The 16,899-nt window shown below is 35.2% G+C and overlaps 1 protein-coding gene across 4 annotated transcripts in view; it reads left to right on the forward strand.

The window, feature by feature from the left end:
* The window catches only part of CCDC178 (coiled-coil domain containing 178), a 477,586-nt gene that overhangs the window by 87,442 nt on the left and 373,245 nt on the right, over window positions 1-16,899 (forward strand). The gene's annotated exons all lie outside the window — the stretch shown is intronic.

Below are 16,899 nucleotides of genomic sequence, written 5' to 3' on the forward strand. Positions count from 1 at the left end.
TCATTTTTCTGTGCTAGGCTTATTTCACTTGACATAATGCCCTCCTGTTCCGTCCATGTTGCTGCAAATAAGAGGAATTCGTTCCTTTTTATTGCCAAATAGTATTCCATTGTGTATCACATTTCCTTATCTACTCATCCGTTGATGGAAGCAGGTTGATTTCATATCTTAGGTTTTGTGAATAGTGCTGCAATAAATGCAAAGGTGTAGGTATCTCTTGGACATACTGATTCCTTTGGATATATAACCAGCAGTGGGATTGTTGGATCATATGTAATTCTTTTTTTAGTGGGTTTTTTTTTTTTTTTTTTGGAATCTCCATACTGCTGTGATCTCCACTCCACAGTGGCTGTATTCATTTATAGTCCCACCAACAACGTTTAAGAGTACTTTTTCTCTGCATCTTCAACAGCATTTGTTATTTTTTGTCTTTTTGATATTACCCGTTCTAACTGGGGTGTTCAGTTTTGACATGATTTAATTCTTATGGTTTGAGAACTGAAGGCTTTGTTTCCTTGGCACCTGTCAGCCTGAGATCACACTCAGTTTTCAGAGGCTGCCTGCATTCCCTAGCTATTTGTTCCCTTCTTCTCTAAAACCAGCAGTGGTGTGCTCCTGCTTGGAAGCATCTGACCTTTCATTATGACTCATCTTTTCTGAAGATGAAGCTTTCTTTTTCTGCCATATCTCATTCACTGTTGTATAAGAACATAATAGATAAAATAAATAATAGTATACTAAAAGGAAATAATATATAAATTATTGTGCCAATTTGCATTCCAACCTGGAGTTAAAGACATTCTTCTCTATAATAAGGCTTTTTAATTGTACCTCATTATGGTTTGTTATTAGTTATTAATGGAACTGAACATTTTTAATGACTTTTGCAGGGTGATTTGTATTTCCTTTTCTGTGAAAACCTGCTCATGATTTTCCTGCTATATACTGAGTGTCATCTCACTGATTTGTAAGAATTTATATGTCGTGGATACTAACTATTTTCTAGTTACAAATGTTAAATATATATTTACCCAACCTTTTTTCATTTCTTTATGGTAACTTCTGATGAAAAGACATCTCAGTTTAATGTGGTATCAGGTATAAATACATTCCTTTGTGCTTTTTCCTCTTGTGAACTTGTTTAAGAAATTGTCCCACTCCTGAGATTATAAAAATATTTTCTGTTATTTCATTCTCAATGTTTCTGAATTCTGCTTTTAATATTTATGTGATAGTTTTAGATGAAACTATGTTTAGAATGTTTAAAATTGAGGCTTATTTTTCTCACTCTGCCTTCTATTTACAAATTTGGAAGTAAAAAGCTATTTCTACAATTTTTGGAATGCATATTTCATTTGCCAGATGTGATGCATAATTAATATGAAATTAATGTATGGGTGTAATGTGAAGTGAGGTTCCAGTTATTTTTTGTATAATATATAAAACAAATTGTTACAATACAATCTACTGATGGGTTTTGTTTATATATCTATAATCAGTGCTATCTCTCTCCCACATTAGGTTTTTATGTTTGCGTGGATCTTTTTCCATTCACTTTTTACTTTGATCTATTTGACCATCTTCACCTGAACACTCCATGTCTGCATCACTAAAATTCTATAATGGGTGTTAATTATCTGTGATAGTGAATCCTCTGATCTTATATTTTCTTTTGAGTTCTAGGCTTTTCTTGATTCTTGCTCTTCCATATAGGTTTCAGGATCATCCGGTTCATTTCTTTAAAAATTTTTGTTGGAATTATGATTGAAACTGTATCCACTTATGGAATAATTGAGTAAGAACTCTAGTCTTTATGATAGGGACTTCTAAACATACCCATGACCTATCTCTGTTTATTTGAGTTGTTTTCCCAAATTGAAGCTTAATCAATGTTCTTGGAACTTTCCAAAAGGAAAACTGTGTCTATGCAAAATCAGACAGTGATGAGACAAATTAACCCTTCCATCTTCATCTAATGTTAGTTAATTTTTAAAATTGATTTGTAATGTGATCCTGATGTGTTTATAAAATTGGTCTATATGATAGAAATAGTTTAAAATTTATTATGGTTTAATCCATGTTCTAATATATGGGCAATTTGCATAAATATTTCATTTGACAAAAGTGTTTTCTCTGATTTGGGGAAACAATTCTAAGTAGATTGATTTAGCCATCTGTGTTAGTTGTGTTATTTAAATCTTTTATATTTCTGATTTTTTTTCTGACACTTCTATCAATTACTGTGAGAGATGAATTAAAATATCTCAGGGAGATGGGTTACTTTTTTCATTTTTTCCTAATTTTTGCTTTATGAATTTTGAAGCCATAAGTTTAGAATGATTAGAGTTGAGCTTTTTTATTATGCTTTTATTTGCAAGGTTTGAAGTTATGAATTATTAATAAAGTTTGTGGAATGCATATTTCACTTGACAGATGTTAAGCATACTCAATATCTTTAACTTCTTCCTGAACAGTTTAGGGATTTTGTGATCCTCTCCTGATGTATATTCAATTTTTCATCATTTTATGTATATCTTATTTACTAATTTTCTTATTAAGATAATTTATTATTAATTTACACAATAAATGTTTGTTTATATTTATTCCCAGGTTAATATTTTGCACACAACTCTATCTGTGTGTTAGACTTTCCTAATTGAAATTCCTTTTATCTTTTTTAAAAAAAGTTTTGTTGTTGTTTGTTTTTTTTATTTCTTGGGATGGTAGTCTTATACTGTCACCAGGACTGGGGTGCAGTGATGTGATCTCGGCTTGCTGCAACCTCTGCCTCACGGGTTCAAGTAATTCTCCAACCTCAGCCTCCCCAGTAGCTGGGATTACAGGTGTGTGCCATCATGCCCAGCTAATTTTTGTATTTTTTAGTAGAGATAGGGTTTCACCATGTTGGCCAGGCTGGTCTCAAACTCCTGACCTCAGGTGATCTACCCACCTTGGCCTTCCAAAGCGCTAGGATTACACTCATGAGCCATCCTGCCCAGCCATTTTTATTATTATTATTTTTAAACTCCACCTCTTGCAAATAAGATTCAAGATTTGAGATTCTCAAAAATTTTTTAAATTTTATTTTCATTTTTAATGTCTTAATTTTGTTCTCATTCATGCAGTGTGGAGAATATTAACCTGAATTCATATGAGAATGACTTACACTGCTACATAGACAAGAGAGAAGGATCCAGAAATAGACAAGGGTGAAAACACTAAACAAAAACAAAAACAAACAAAAAAACCAACCCACTAAAGCAAAAACACTGGGCTGAAATACTAGAGGAGGAGGAAATGGCATCAATGAGAAGGAAGAACCTGATCTTAACTAGATAGTAGTACAAGTTTCTCTACATTTGCCCTTGTTTCTGTCTCCAGCCTCTTTCTTGCTCCCACTTTCCCTCTGACTCTATACTGTAACCACCTGAAACAACCTCAGGACAACAGAATGTGCCACGTATTTTCATTCTTTCAGCTCTTTATAAATACTCTTCCCTCAAAATATAATGTCTGTTTGACTCTGTTCATTCTCTCAATCCTATCATTGTGTAGCTGAATTCTCTTTTTTTAAATCTCAACTTGGAAGGAAGAAAATCCTTGGTGAAACCATCTCTTAACTTTTTTCCTTCTGCTTTGAACTCTAACTACATTCTGTGTTTACCCCTATGCTGGCACTTATAACACTCAGTTGAAATTAATGATTAGTTGTCTATGTCTTAGATTGTAAGGGTTTTAAGGGCAGGAGATGCATTGTGACTCTTTCTTTGTCTCTGAGTAATTTGTCTAATGCCTCTCCCATATTAGACAATAAATGCTTGTTGAATAAGTGAGTGAATCAAGGAATAAATGGAAGGAAGAAAGGGAAGGAGGGAGAGGGAAGAAAACGAAGGAAGGGAGGGAGGGGAGGGGCGGAGGGAGGGAGGGAAGTAAAGGTAAATAGGAGGGTGGGGGGAAATCCTACACCTTGTGAGCCTATAAAGAACTTGGTGACCTGGAGTGTAGAGAGTAGCCATTCACAACAATGCCTGTAGCTTTTCCAGGGATTACTATAAAAGCACCAAGGAAGTATAGCATAATCAATAAAAGTTTTAAAAATATTACATACTGTTGATAAATAGTTATTACCTCAGTTTAGTAATCATGCTGAAATTTGTCTACATCTATAAAAATATCAACATGAATAACATTTTCAAAAAGGGAGTATTTATCCAGTAAACCTACAATCAGTTTTTTATTTCTTTGATCATCTCTAAAATGACAACGCTGGCCCTCCTCAATTTGATGTTATAACACAATGTTATTTATTCATTCATTCATTCATTCATTCACAAACAGAGTCTGTCTCTGTTGCCCAGGCTGGAATGCAGGGGCATGATCTGGGCTCACTTTAACCTCCGCTGCCTGACGTAAGTGATTCTCCCGCTGCAGCCTCCTGAGTAGCTGGAATTACAGGTGTGAGCCACCATACCCAACTAATTTTTGGTATTTTTGGTGGAGACAGCGTTTCGCCCTGTTGGCCAGACTGGTCTTGAACTCCTGACCTCAGGTGATCCACCCACCTCAACCTCCCACAGTGCTGGGATTACAGGCGTGAGCCACCACCCTTGGCCACAAAGTGTTATTTTTGCTGAGAAATTGGGTATATATTTATAAGGTTAGTGATATTTTTTAATTATAGAAATCATTTGGGGACTATCACACATTCTAGAAGAGATGAGAAAAATGAAGTTTAGATATATTAATTTTTTCTTCATTTTGCTCATTATAAATCCTTTAAGTTAGATTTTCAAAGAGTGCATGTTAAGCACTCAATTAAAAGCAATGATGTGCATTATTGCCATGCATTATTTTTTGGTATGCAATTGAAACTTCCCAGTTCAAGAGAAAAATAAAAGATTTGTGCTGCCTAATTGCACATACAACTTAAAATGATTTTTTTTTTAAATTTCAAGACATTTTGTGCTTTCAATTTAGAGTCTTTCCCTCATTAACATACACTTTTCTCTAATTTGTGTCATTGGATCTTCGAAAACACTTTATTTCCTTTTTATTTCTAAAAACAATGGCTTTTGTTAGCCAGAAAACATCTTGAAATTGGCTAAGTGCATTAAAGTAATGTTGAGATAAAATCCTTTTTGAATGTAAATGAAAGAATTTTCTATAAATCCCTTTCCCATGTTTACTTTATAGTCTACTCCCAAGGTTCAGAATTGTTTTTTAAGAAAATAATTTCATGATCTGCAACTTTTAGTTTCTTGTAATATAAAAAGGCTTTTGTTTCTGATTTTATCAATTGATAATAAAAAGTGACTTTTAGGGCTTTAGAAATATTTATGAATTTTATATTTTATTGACAATCACATAGACACACAAAATTATTTTTTAGTAACTTAGTTTTCATATAAATGTTGCATATAAGTGGATTCCTTCTGTATATTAGTTAGTGTTTGTATAATTTTTGAATATTGTTTTTGTTCATAGAAAGCTAATTTACATTAGCTTTATATATTGGCCTATATATTATACAGTATGGATCTAAACACTACAAAATGCCTTTTGATTCATACATTTGCATTGAGAATTTTCAAATTAAGCAAATTCCTTCTCAAAAATAGATGAAACAATAGTTATTTCTAATAATAACAATTTATCAAATAGGAAGGCAGCCTAGAGAGGCTGAGTGATTTTCTAACAGACACAAAGCTATTAAGTGGCAGAGTCAACCTACAACCCCAATTTTTGGACTATGAAAACAGTTGTGTTTCATTACACAATATTCATATATGTGTTTTGTAGATAAAATAGGATAAAATTTAGAAAACTACACATTGCTGGCCAGGCATGGTGGATCATGCCTGTAATCCCAGCACTTTAGGAGGCTGAGGCAGGCGGATCACCAGGTCAGGAGTTCAAGACTGGCCTGGCCAATATGGTGAAACCCCATCCGTACTGAAAAATACAAAAATTAGCCCGGCATGGTGGTGCACACCTGTATTCCCAGCTACTCAGGAGGTTAAAAAAAAAATAGTATTTCTAGTTCTAGATCCTTGAGGAATTGCCACACTGTCTTCCACAAAGGATTATAAATCATGCTGCTATAAAGATATGCACACGTATGTTTATCGCGGCACTATTCACAATAGCAAACACTTGGAACCAACCCAAATGTCCATCAATGACAGACTGGATTAAGAAAATATGGAACATATACACCATGGAATACTATGCAGCCATAAAAAAGGATGAGTTCGTGTCCTTTGTAGGGACATGGATGCAGCTGGAAACCATCATTCTCAGCAAACTATCACAAGAACAGAAAACCAAACACCACATGTTCTCACTCATAGGTGGGAATTGAACAATGAGAACACTTGGACACAGGAAGGGGAACATCACACACCAGGGCCTGTTGTGGGGTGGGTGAAGGGGGAGGGAGGAGGGATAGCATTAGGAGATATACCTAATGTAAATGACGAGTTAATGGGTGCAGCATAGCAACATGGCACATGTATACATATGTAACAAACCTGCACGTTGTACACATGTACTCTAGAACTTAAATTATAATGAAAATAAAAAATAAAAAATAAAATAAAGAAAAATCCACATTGCTAATTTTTTAAATAATAGGATGTCAACACTTTTTATGTGTGTATTTTGTGTGGCACATATATAAAATATTAAATGACGTCTGTGAAATTGACTTTTACTATCTTTTATTTTAAAGAAGTGCTTAATGTTATCTAAATGCTGATTTCAAATATATACTAATGGCCATGCTAAAGATTTTAAAAATATACTCCGATTATAAAAGCAGTGCATAGGAATAGATGTTCATTTATAGAAAATGCTGTGAAGATGATTTTAGTTTCTCATTTGACCTATTGAGATGATGTATTATATTAATATTTAACCATTTTTAAATTCATTAGATGAACTCTGCTTGGTTATGGTTTATTGTTCTTTTAATTTACTGCTGAGTTTGATTTGCAAGGATTTTATTTAAGATTTTGCATCCATATTCATAAGTGAGTCTGTATTCCGGTGTTCTTAATTTGTGCTATATTTGATAGATGCTCTTATCAGGATTATGCCAGCTTTATAAAATGAATTTTGAAACCTTTCTTCCATTCTTATTACCTAAATAATTAATACATATTTAAATAACTTTCTCTTGAAGATTTGATAGAACACCTTGGTGATTTTTTTCCATTGTTTGAATTATTATTTTCTTCTTCATGGGCCACTGTTTTATTTAATAACATAATTGTTCTATCAGGCTATGTATTTCTTCTTGAGGTTAATGTTTAATTTTTTAATGGCCCAGGAAATAATCTAAATGGATTAAGATTTCCAGACATATTACCATAGCATGACATGGAATGCTTGCTTCCAGTTTTGCTGTTATGTTATTTCTAGTTATATATGTATTTTCACTTTTTAAATTAGATTAAAAAATTTTTAATAATGTATTTAAAAAGGAATGATTTTTAGATTCAATAATTTTAGAATTTTCAAACTTTTAATGTGTTAATATGTACTTTTATAGTTACAATTTCTTTTTTCTTTGGGCTTATTCTTTTACTTTTACTTTTCACTTCCCTGTTTTTCATGTTTAATGTGTGTGTGTGTGTATGTGTGTGTGCATTCATTCTTTCCCCAAGGGCTACAGTACAGTTGCATTTCCTGATTTTCTTTATGGAAAATTCTTTGAAAGTCATTTCTGTCTTCAATTTCTCTCCTTGCATTCTCACATAAGATTATTCCAGTCAGGATCTGCCCTACAAACTCTGCTTCAATTTTTATTAATGAATCCTGTTTTCTTCCTTATAACCCTCAGAAAATCTGATGGGATTCATTATAGGAACTATGACATACAGTTATTTTAAGGCATGTTTTGAAAGGCATAAATACTTAATGCTGATTCCTCAAAGTTTAGAATATACTCAAGCAAATAGAAAATATTGATCTATGATATCACCATCCAGATGTAGTCACTGTTAATTTTTTTTTGTATATAAACACACAGGTCTTATAATATATATGAATAATGATATTATGTGCATACAGTAATTGATGACATATTCTTTCATGACATAAAAACTTATTTCAATATTATATTTTACAATTAATTTTAAAGGCTTTAGAGTTTCTTTTTTAACTTTTAAGTTCAGGGATACATGTGCAGGTTTGTTACATAGGTAACCTTATGTCATGGGGGTTTGTTGTACAGGTTATTTTGTCACCCAGGTATTAAGCCTAGTACCCATTAGTTATTTTTTCTGATCCTCTCCCTCCTCCCACCCTCCACTCTCTCACAGGCCCCAATGTGTGTTGTTCCCTTCTATGTATCCATGGGCTCTCATCATTTAGCTCCCACTTATAAATGAGAACATGCGGCATTTGGTTTTCTGTTCCTGTGTTAGTTTGCAAAGGATAATGGCCTCCAGCTTCCACCATGTCCCTGCAAAGTACATAATCTTGCTCTTTTTATGACTACATGGTATTTCATGGTGTATATGTACCACATTTTCTTTGTCAGGTCTATCATTAATAGGCATTTAGGTTTGATTCCAAGTCTTTGCTATTGTGAATGGTGCTGCAATGAACATACATACACATGTGTATTTTAACAGAATGATTTATATTCCTTTGGGTATATACCCAGTAATGGGACTGCCAGATTGAATGCTGCCTTTAGGTCTTTGTGGAATCAACACACCGTCATACACAACAATGAACTAATTTGCAATCCCGCGTTCCTTTTTCTCCACAATCTCCCCAGCATCTGTTTTTTTTTTTGGCTTTTTAGTAACAGCCTTTCTGTCTGGTGTGAGATAATATTTCATTGTGGTTTTGTTTGCATTTTCCTAATGATCAGTGATGTTGAACTTTTTTTCATATGCTTGGCCACATGTAAGTCTTTTAAAAAGTGTCTGCTCGTGTCCTTTGCCCACTTTTTAATGCGGTTGCTTGGTTTTCTCTTGTAAATTTAAGTTCCTTGTACATGCTAGATATTAGACCTTTGTTAGATACATAATTTGCAAAAATTTTCTCCCATTCTGTAGGTTGTCTGTTTACTCCGTTGATACTTTCTCTTGCTGTGCAGAAACTGTTTAGTTTAATTAGGTTACATTTGTCAATTTTTAGTTTTGTGGCAATTGCTTTTGACATCTTGGTCATGAAATCTTTGCCTGTGCCTATGTCCTGAGTGGTGTTGCCTAGGTTGTCTTCCAAGGTTTTTGTAGTTTTGGGTTTTACATTTAAGTCTCTAATCCATCTTGATTTAATTTTTGTTTGTGGTGTAAGGAAGGAGTCCAATTTCAATCTGCATATGGCTAGCCAGTTTTTTTCTATACTAGCTATTTTGTCTGTCATTTCCTGAATAATTTTATCATGATTTTTAGCATCCTTGCATTGGGTTTCAATGTACTTTTGTAGCTCAGTGATCTTCATTCCTATCCATATTCTGAATTCTATTTCTGTCATTTCAAGTATCTTAGCCCAGTTCCAACGCCTTGCTGGAAAGGTAATGTGGTACTTGGAGAAAAGAAGGCACTCTGGCTTTTTGGGTTTTCAGCATTCTTGTGATGGTTCTTTCTCATCTTTGTGGGCTTATCTGCCTTCACTCTTTGAGGTTGGTTACCTTCCAATTTGTTTTTTGTTTTTTTGTTTTTGTTTTTTTAATCCTGTTGATGACCTTGGGTGTTTAATTGTGATATAAGGTAGATTCAGCCGACTGACTTCGGTTCTGGGGGATTTAAGGGGGCCTGTGTTCATCTCCCAACTCCTAGACTGCATGCTCTGACTTGGGGGGACTTGTATTGGGCTCTGACTTTGCTCTTTGCTCCTTGAGGTTTGGCCTGCGCTGGAGAAACTGAGGTGCAGCAGCTGCAGCAGAGTGCTAGTGGATGCAGGAGTGTCTGTCTCCCTGCCAGCTTTCACCACAGTGGCAGAGGCAATGCAGCTTGTCGGAGGGTGGGAGAAGGAGGCCCCTGCTGGAGACTCTGTGTGTGGTTGCATTGGAGGTGGTGTTGTCTTGGGGTCAGAGTGCTGGCCCAGGCAGGTCTGGGTGCCTTCTCTGTGCCCTGCAAGCAGGAGTGATCACTCAGGGTGTGAGAGTATCTCCTGTTCTCTGCACAGTATTAGCACAAGGGTGAGGCACTGGCAGAGGCGGGGCTTGCTGGCTCTGGGTCCTCCCAGGCATTCTGAAATGGCCATCATCAGGGATGTTGAGGTTCCAGCTGCACTCCCATGTACTGGCAGGGCAAGTAAAGCAAAAATTCTCCCGTGCAGACATGTGCCAGGGTAGTGATGTGGTCAGAGTTGCTGTGAGCCCAGGGAGAGCTGAAGTATGGAGAGAGAGCATGTGGGCTGGTGTGTGGCCACAGGGGGCCATCTTATTGGAGCTCTCTTTGGTTAGGTGTGGTTTACCGATGCAGAAGCTATGGTGTGGGCCCCACTCGAGACTGCCCTATAAGCAGGTATGGCCAGGCTGGGGACCCATGAGAGGCCAGCAGACTAAGGAGTGCACAGGTCAGACTGGTCCCATCTGATATGCACAACTACCTTGCAGAGATCAGGTCCCACCGTTCCGCTAGGGCTAAAGTCTCTTACAGGAGCAAGTCGAGCCTAGAGGTATGGCCACCCCTAGCTGTGCTCCATTACAGATGCTCTGGCACCAAACCCTCTAGGCCCCACATCAGCTGGCTTGCTGCCCTTACCACTTCTTGAGGAGGCTCTCCTTGCCACTTCAAGTGTCCATGGTGGTCAAGGGGTCCCTTCCTGCTGGGGTTTCAGAGGCCCGTGGCAAGAGCAGGTTGCTCCTAGCCAGTTCCACTCACCCATTCCTCCGGAACTGTTGTGGTTCAAACATGAGCCCCCATATGCGATAGCCCTTGCAGGGTTCCCAGCTTTCTCCCCCTTCAACCCAGCTTCTGTGTCCACTCTTGGTGTCTTCCCTCTGAAGATCTGTTAAAAGCACGCCAGTAGTCTCAGTCCCTCCATGGGAGCTGTTCCACTTGTCTGCACTTAGTTGGCCATCTTGCCCTGTCTCTCTTTAGAGTTTCTTAAACTCTTGTCATTGGATATTAAGTGTGTTTTAATTTTTAAGTATTATAAATGAAGCTGTAATAAATAACTCTAAAACTTTTAAATTGAACATAACTATTCATTTTAAGCAAAATGGTATTGTGATAACAAATAATGAAAGTTGAATTATATTATACAGTAGTACAAGAAGCACAGGTAAAAATGATATATCTTAGCATTCTGCCAAAGCTTAAATGGTTTGCCAGTATTTTCACATTTTCCAAAATTCTTAAAACCTTAACTTTACCCTTTTTCAATTCACTTTTAAGAAGACATCTTTATGAATTGAATTTCATGTCATTAACTCTGTGGGGTTATAAGACTTGTCGCATTGTCTATTGGATCTTGTATGGCAACTGGTTCACCATTTTGTACTATATTCACCCTTTAATTGTATAACTTAGATGTTGGCATTGTCATTGTGTCCTTGAATATAAAATACGTTTTGAACATTTCAACATAACCAAAACTACATAATAACTCTTGGTGATTAAAGTGTTTAAATCTAGAGGTGTCCTTCCTTCATATACCTTATGATTTATTTAATTTTTAAGATAAAAATTGTTTTGTCTTTAATGATTATTATAGTGTAAAAGAGATAGATTTTGGAAGTTTTGTAATTGATTTCAGTGAAATGGAGAGCTAAGAAAAGTTACTCTCATTGCAATAAATAGCACATATTTAAAATCACTGTAATTTTGTATACATTTGATGCCATATGATTAACTCTTAGATGAATCTATCCATTTTAATTTTATATATATTATCTTTCCATATTGTCCAGCAGATTTCTTGTACTTCACAGTCTGCATTTAGAGGTAATTTCTGTGTATTAAATGCTGTCAGTACTGGTTGCTAACAGTAATATTCGCTAAAGGATAAAATGCTAGAAGGTTGGTAAATTCAATCACTTTCTAGCTGCTGTGTTGATTTTGTATATGACACAATAAAGCCTATATTCTGTATATACATGCTAAAATTTTAGTTTTATGTTTAGGCATAATATAAAAATAGTATTCAATCAATTTTAATTGAAGTTACTTTTAGAAGGGTGGATTTATAGGCTTCTTAAACAAAAGGGCATCAAGGAAATTTAAGGATGTTACTTCTCAACTATTTTAGTGTAGCCAAAAATAGAGAAGTGATTATCTTTTTAAAAAATGATGGATTTGGCTTCTTTCTCGTGAAATAAATATATATATATACACATATGTATATATATATGTCTGTGTGTATATATTTATATATTTTAGGATCATTGGAAAGTCATAATTTCTTTCTTTAGTTTCAAAGGTCCAAAAAAACAAAGACATTTCACCCCAGGATATATCAAACCTATATAGTTTCATCTGTACTTGATTAGATGATGAGATTTTGAACATTAGAGATAATAACATTTAGATGCAAGTTTGTGCTTTGGTTGGAGATTTGTGGGCACCGTCAGAGGAGGTGAATGTATTTTGCATACGGGTAGGATGTGGATCATGGGCCCAGGGAGTGCAGTGTGGTATGCAGAATCTGGGCCCTCATAATTTGTGCCCTTCATGTCATGCTTGTAAATATGCAAGGTTACATGGGCAGAAGGATTTTGTAGATGTAATTGTGTTTATAATCAGTGCCATTAGATTGGGAGATTATCCTGGATTGTAATGGTAATCACATGAGTCTTTGAAAGCATAACTTTCTTTTGGCTGAGAGCAGAACAAGTCAGAGAAATGTAGAGTCAGAGAGTTCCAAAGCATGAGAAGCACTCAGCCAGTCATTGCTGACTTGAAGATGGGAGGGGGCCACATAGAAACTGTGAAAAGATAATACATTCTGCCTGGAACTGTAATGAGATTACAACCTTAATGAGATTAGAAATGGTTTATCCCCCAGAGTCTCTAAAGGAGAGCCCAGGCCAACTGAAACCTTCATTACAGCTTGTGAGACCCTAAGCAGAGTCCTGACCTAGCTCGCCAGCATTCTGACTTATAGAAACATGAGATAGTAAATAGGCATTATTTTAAGTCAATAAGATGATACTATTGCAATTGTTCAGTTACATTTTGTGTCAGGAGCATTTTTAAAAGATTTCCTCATATAGAATTTGCAAGATTTTGAAAAGCGTATCCTCAAACATTTTTTTGTACTTCTAGTTGAGGATTTCTCTTTTATTCTTCTAACTGGTTATATTTGGTTTACGAAGTAAATAATGATAATTCTTATTGTACTAATTTACTAATTTTAAAAATTATTTATGTTACTCATCATCATTTATCTGGGGTTTTCCAGGAATGCTATTATTTCATCTGCAATTAGAGATATTATTTTTTATTAATTCTTATGCCTTCAATCATTATTTTTTATCTGATTACATTGGTTAATACTTTTAATACAATGTTACATATTAGTGGAAATAAGTGACATCCTTGCTATGTCACTCTCTTAATGGGATTGCTACTAGTATTTCTATTTCATTAAATATGATGCTGGCTTTAAGATTCAATATATGTTTTATCATGTTAGTAAACTATTGTCACTTTCAATGTATTGAGTAGTTTTTAAAATTGGGAATGGGTATTGAATTTTCTCAAGAATCTTTTCTGCCTCTATGGAAAATCTCACGTAATATTTCTCTCATTATCTATAATACAGTAAATTAAACTAATGGATTTTCTAATTTGAACCTTGAATTGTTGGAATAAATCTTACTTGACCATTATATCTCTCATCCTTTCTTAAACACACCCCAATTTTCTTTTTACCATCACCATTAAACCTTAGGTCACCAGTGATTTCCATTTTGCTAAATCTAATCATTATTCTTTTGTCCTCATCTTAATTAACTTACACACACCACTTAACCAAGTTGATTATACCCTGAGCCTTGGAAACTTTTTTCTTTTGGCTTCCAAAACACATTCTTCATGGTTTTTGCTGCTTTTCTAGATTCTTCTTCTCAGTTCCCTCTACTGGTTTCTTTATATCTCCTCAAACCCCAAAAATTTGAGAACCCCAGTGCTTGGTCTTTTATAACAAATCTTATATATCTAACTGCCAACTCTTAATCTCCCCTTAGATGTCTAGCAAGTATCTCAAGTTTAACTGTCCTAAAATTGTACTTCAGATGTGGAACCACTCTATAACCTGCATTCTTCCCTATTTCAGTTTATGACAGTTCAAATCTTCCAGTCTTTCAGGCCACAACATTTGAAATATGCACTGAAATGCATTTATTTATTAAAATGAAACGTTCATTTATTTTGTGAATTTCTGGGCCAAAGAATACACATGTTCAGCTTTAGTAGACAATGCCAAAAAGTTTTCCCAAAGCATTATGCACTTTTCTATGCCTAACATCATGTCTGAGAGATCCAGCTTCAGATTCACAGTACCATCTAATATTGTATTTATTTATTTACCTACTTACTTTAGAAACAGGGTCTTGCTCTGTTGCCCATTTTACAGTACAGTGGCAAAATCACACCTCACTGTAACCTTGAACTCCTGTGCTCAAGCCGTCCTTTCACCTTAGCCTCCCAAGTAGCTGGAACTACAAGTGTACACCTGGCTTTTTTTTTTTTCTTTTCAGTAGAGATGGGATCTTGCTATGTTGCCCAGGCTGGTCTTAAACTCTTGGCCTGAAGTAATCCTCCTGCCTAGCTCTCCCAAAGAGTTGGGATTGCAGAAGTGTGTGACAACACCTGGCCAGTATTTATTTTAAATTATAGTCCTTTTGGAGGACTGTGCTTTCAAATTTGCATTTCTCTGATGACTAATGGGGCTAAACATTTTAAAAGCAGTTTAGTTAGAATGTTAGTCAGAGGCTAGCACAGAGACTTGGACTCAAAATTTCTCCTCCGTGTTCTAGTTGTGACCTGTTTGTTACTTCTTTTTGAGATTCTATTTTCTGGACTGAAAAAAATGGATATTTGTTAATTTGAGTTTTTAGGAATCTGAAAGAAAAATTTAGGCATTGAAGTGTTGATTAAAGATGAATATACATAAAGGCCTTCAAATTCATCTAAACAGCATAGTTTATCATTCATATGAATGATAAATTATCATTTAATAATTTAGTTTTTGTTAGTATTTCTGTGTTTAATCTTCCATTCAATTTGCATATATTAAGAATATACCACATTTAAGGCTGAGGTGAAAGAATGGCATAAACTGGGGAGGCGGAGCTTGCAGTGAGCCGAGATTGCACCACTGCACTCTAGCCTGGACGAAAGAGCAAGACTCTGTCTGAAAAAAAACAAAAGAAAAAAAAAAGTACCACATTTAAAGCATTGCTCTGTGAATTTCTAATATTACTAAATTACCAATTGTTTTAAATGTTGCACAGTCTCTTTCCTCAGAGATAGAGTTGTGCTGAACAGTTTTTCCCACCCGGATGTTTCCATTATTTTTATTCACAACTATTAGCAGTAATTTATGTTTTGTTAATGGTTCACCCAATTTATACAAATGGGATTATGAAGGTAAGTGTTGCCTTTCTTAAATCTTCTTAAATGTTATTAAGTAACATATTCACTGAGATAAATGGTATAAAATAAATAGATCTGCAGGTTTAGTAATTAACCTTATCTCCTACTGTTTTCTCATTTCTGATTCCCCATAAAATAGTCAGTGTTACCCGTATAATGTGTCATCTTGCACATATTAGCCTATGCTCCTATAAGTATATATTAGGTTATAGTCTCTCTATATATATCTGTATTATTTGCTTTTGCTATCTGATTTTCACAAAAACAAGCTTGTCCTATATGCACATTTAGTAATCTTGCTCTTTTACTTAAAAATATATTGTGGATATACATCAAGGTTATTAGATATGAATCTAATGCACGCTTTTAAACAGTAAACAAATATTACGTACTAGGAACATGCCATAATATCAATCAGGGCACAGTGCAGGAAACAGAAATCCCTCTACTTTAGGAGAAAAAAATTTAGATACCAACAAATTTGCAAATCTGGCAGAAAAAGCCCTGGGTTGGACATCCAAAAATGTTTCCCAGATTGAGCATAGAAGCTACTGCATCTGAGGCTGTCCATGGAACTCTTGAGTTCAAAAGCCAAGTATTCAGCCTATCCCTGTTCTAGGATCAGGAAGCTGGGGTTTCAAAGTATTAATCACTGCTGCTAATTCTACAGTGCCTCAGTATCCATAGCTGGAAGATGGGCACTACAACTCAGCTACAAATAGCTCAAACTTAGCTCAAGTCTTCATGACCTTACTTGCCAGTAGAGATAATACATACAAAACTGAACTAAGCCAGAAGCAAACAGAAATCAGGGAGAAGACCACTACCTTCCACTTTCCATAATATACATAACTAAATCTCTGATCTGTTGAAACCAATTTGCATCCTAAACCTTTTCAGCAAGTAAAACCAGAAACCCCTCCCTCCCTCCTCCTTTCCCTGCCCTGCCCTCCCCTCCCCTCCCCTTTCCTTCCCTTCCTCCAAGTAAAACTAGAAAAACCTCCTTCCTCTCTTCCTCCCTTCCCCTTCCCCTTCCCTTCCCTTCCCTTTCTCTTTGTATCCCTACCTCCCTTTCTGTTATTTTTATTTTCCTAGGCTTTGCTACCCAAGAAAGCCCATTAGAAGGAAAATGAAATGGAGGTTTACTGACCAGTAAACATTATTCACCTCAAAGACAATGTATTCAATTATTTAACTTTTAATTAAATTCAGATTGAAAAATAGTTATTAACCACTGCAAACAATACTAAAATGAATAACTTTGTATTTGTTGTTGTTATGAATTGGTTCTTTCTATGTGATAGATTCTCAAAAGTTGAATTGTTGGATTAGA

The sequence above is a fragment of the Trachypithecus francoisi genome, unplaced genomic scaffold (assembly GCF_009764315.1).
Source record: "Trachypithecus francoisi isolate TF-2019V2 unplaced genomic scaffold, Tfra_2.0 Lachesis_group19, whole genome shotgun sequence".
NCBI classification, from domain to species: domain Eukaryota; kingdom Metazoa; phylum Chordata; class Mammalia; order Primates; family Cercopithecidae; genus Trachypithecus; species Trachypithecus francoisi.